Source organism: Microtus ochrogaster, unplaced genomic scaffold (assembly GCF_000317375.1).
Source record: "Microtus ochrogaster isolate Prairie Vole_2 unplaced genomic scaffold, MicOch1.0 UNK56, whole genome shotgun sequence".
Classification (NCBI taxonomy): Eukaryota; Metazoa; Chordata; class Mammalia; order Rodentia; family Cricetidae; genus Microtus; species Microtus ochrogaster.
The window spans coordinates 2,089,142-2,092,348 of NW_004949154.1; positions in this window are offsets into that span (position 1 = coordinate 2,089,142).

The following is a 3,207-nucleotide window of genomic DNA, read 5'->3' on the forward strand; positions in this document are numbered from 1 at the left end:
CAAACCCTTATTCAAAAAGCTGGCTATGACGGTGTACACCTGTAATCTCAGTGCTGGGGAGGCAGAGAGAAGCAGATCCCTAGAATAGCCAGGTCAGCGAGTTCCAGGCCAATGAGGGACTCGTGTCACTATAAACAAGGTGACCACCCAAGGTTGACCTCTGGCCTCCACGTGGACACGTGTCCATGCATGTGCCCACATACACACATGTGCGCACAGACAAAGAAAATGCTGGAATGAAACCTGCTTCTTTGTATGTTAACTTAAAAAATAAACTTAAAAAGAAAGAAAAAACCCTGCACACAGATCTTTCTTCTTCATATCCATTTTATTTCCAATTGCTAAAACATGACACATTCCCAGTCAGGCAAGGTGATACACACCTTTAATCCCAGCACTCAGGAGGCAAAGGCATGTGGATCTCTGTGCATTTGAGGCTAGCCTGGTCTACATGAGTTCCAGGACTGCCAGGGATACATAGAAAAACTATCCCAAAAACAAAACAAAACAAAAAACAAACACAGAGGAGGGGTATGTATGTAAAAGGAGTCTTTTTTTTTTATTTTTGTTTGTTCTTGTTGTTTATTTCTGTTGTTTTGGTTTTTCAAGACAGGGTTTCTCTGTAGCTTTGGAGGCTATCTTGGAACTAGGTCTTGTAGACCAGGCTGGCCTTGAACTCACAGAGATCCACTTGCCTCTGCTTCTTGAGTGCTGGGTGTGTGCCACCACTGCCCAGTGTGTGCTACCACTGCCCAAATTGAAAAAGGAGTTTTTGCTTTTAGAAGTTTTAGAAGAAGAAGAAGAAGAAGAAGAAGAAGAAGAAGAAGAAGAAGAAGAAGAAGAAGAAGAAGAAGAAGAAGAAGAAGAAGAAGAAGTCATGAGTGCATATTTGTGTTTGGTAGATATGCTGAAATAGAATAATGGTGAAAATCAAGACTGTAAAGGAAGGTTAGAACCTAGCAGAAGAGTTGTTGAATTTCAACCTCCATATCAAGGAAGCCATTGAGAATCCTGGATGGAAGCCAGGTGTGATGACACACATCTTTAATCCCAGCCCTCAGGAGGCACAGGCAGGTTAATCTAGAATTCTGGAGGAAGAACAGACTAGATTAAGAAGACCAGCACTGGAAACTGTTGTGTGAAATGCATGCTAGAAGAGAGGCTGAAGGCAAACAGACTCATTGAAAACAAAGAACTCCTGTGCGTGCTCAGACCCATAAAGATAAGGGCTGCACAGTGGATGACCCTAGGAAGGGGAAACAGATAAGATCTCCTGGGTAGATGATGGACAGATGGCTCAGTGGTTAAGAGCATTGCCTGCTCTTCCAAAGGTCCTGAGTTCAATTCCCAGCAACCACATGGTGATTCACAACCATCTGTAATGGCGTCTGGTGCCCTCTTCTGGCTTGAAGGCATACACACAGACAGAATATTGTATATTTATACACATAATAAATAAATAAATATTTTTTAAAAAAGATGTCCTGGGTAAACTGGAGGGAGGAGAGAAGGGGGGTTAGAGCAGAGGGAACAAGATGCAAGATGCTTGGGTTAGGGGAAGGCCGAGTAATGAAAGAGAGATCTTATTAGAGGGAGCCATTATGGGGTTAGGGAGAAACCTGGTGCTTGGGAAAAACCCAGGAATCCACAAGGATGACCTCAGCTAAGACTCCTAGCAATAGTGGAGAGGGTGCCTGAACTGACTTTCTCCTGTAATCAGACTGGTAACTACCCTAATTGTCATCATAGAGCCTTCATCCAGTAACTGATGGAAACAGATACATAGATCCACAGTCAAGCACTGGGCCGAGTCCCTGGAGTCCAGTCAAAGAACAAGAAGGATCAAGTCATAATGGGAAAACCCAGAGAGCCAGCTGACCTTGTTATGCCCAGATCCGTGAAGTCCCCCCCAAAAACTAACCAGGAGACTGAGTCCCGTATGTAAAAGCAAAGAACCTTTATTCTTATACAACTTTGCAAACCCAGACTCTCCGTGTGTCCAACATATCTGAATAATCAGAAAACCTCAGACAACAGTCACTTGCTTTAACTGAATCCCTGTGCACTAAGAAAGAAATCCAGACTTCATAAGAGCCTTTCAGATCTCCGAGTACCATGTTCTGTCTCCACCTGGGTCACTGTCTTTTTCTTCCTCAGACTCTTTCACATGGATGACTGTCTCCATTTTTTTCCTAACAGCTTAAAAGGTGTCTATTCTTCTTTGAAACAAATTACATGTGTTACTCTCTTTCCTAACACCCCAGTTGCCCTCCATAGCTTTTCCCGTGTGTATCGTTATTATAAATCTTTTCTCTGTACAAATACTGTGTATGTTCATTTGTGTAGTTGAGTATGCATCTGACCCCCAGATTCTTTATGCTTCAGGTGGAGCCAGTCTATTTGTAGGTTTGCTCTGGTGTTTCCAACACATGACTGAGGTGTCAAGTGGATAGCATATGCACAGTTAATACTGTTGAATGGGTGAATATGGTAGGCTGAGCACTACTGTGAGAAAACCAAGCATAATGCAGGGATGAATGGTACCTTAGCAGGAGGCACCCTGTAGTGGGGGAGATAGGTCTGAAACATAAATCTTTGTAAGACAAGATGCAATAGTTAAACTTTCAAAAGTATTCTAAATTTATCTTTAATTGTGTGTGTGTGTGTACATGTGAGTGTGATTATGAGTTCCCTTGGAGGCCAAAGGGTTTGGGTCCCTCTGAAGCTGGAGTAACAGGCAGTGGTGAGCTGCCTGATGTAAGAGCAAGGAACAGAATTATGGTCCTCTGTAAGAATGATACAGGATCTTAACCCTGAGTCATCTCACAGCCCCGTAATGATTAATCTTGATTGGATGGATTGACAAAGGGATTAGTGAAGCAGACCTTTTGGGTGCATCATTGTTGGAAGGAGGGCCCACTTGTTTGTCCAAACAACCCGGCTATCTTAGCCCCAAAATAATCACACAGAAATTGTATTAATTAAATCACTGCTTTGGCCCATTAGTTCTAGTTTCTTATTGGCTAATTCTTACATCTTAATTTAACCCATTTCTATTAACCTGTGTATCACCACATGAGCAGTGACTTACCAGGTAAAAATCCCAGTGTCTGTTTCTAGTGAATCCATGGGGACACATCTGTTGGGTGCAAGTTCCAGGACAGCCAGAACTGTTACACAGAGAAACCCTGTCTTAAACAAACAAAC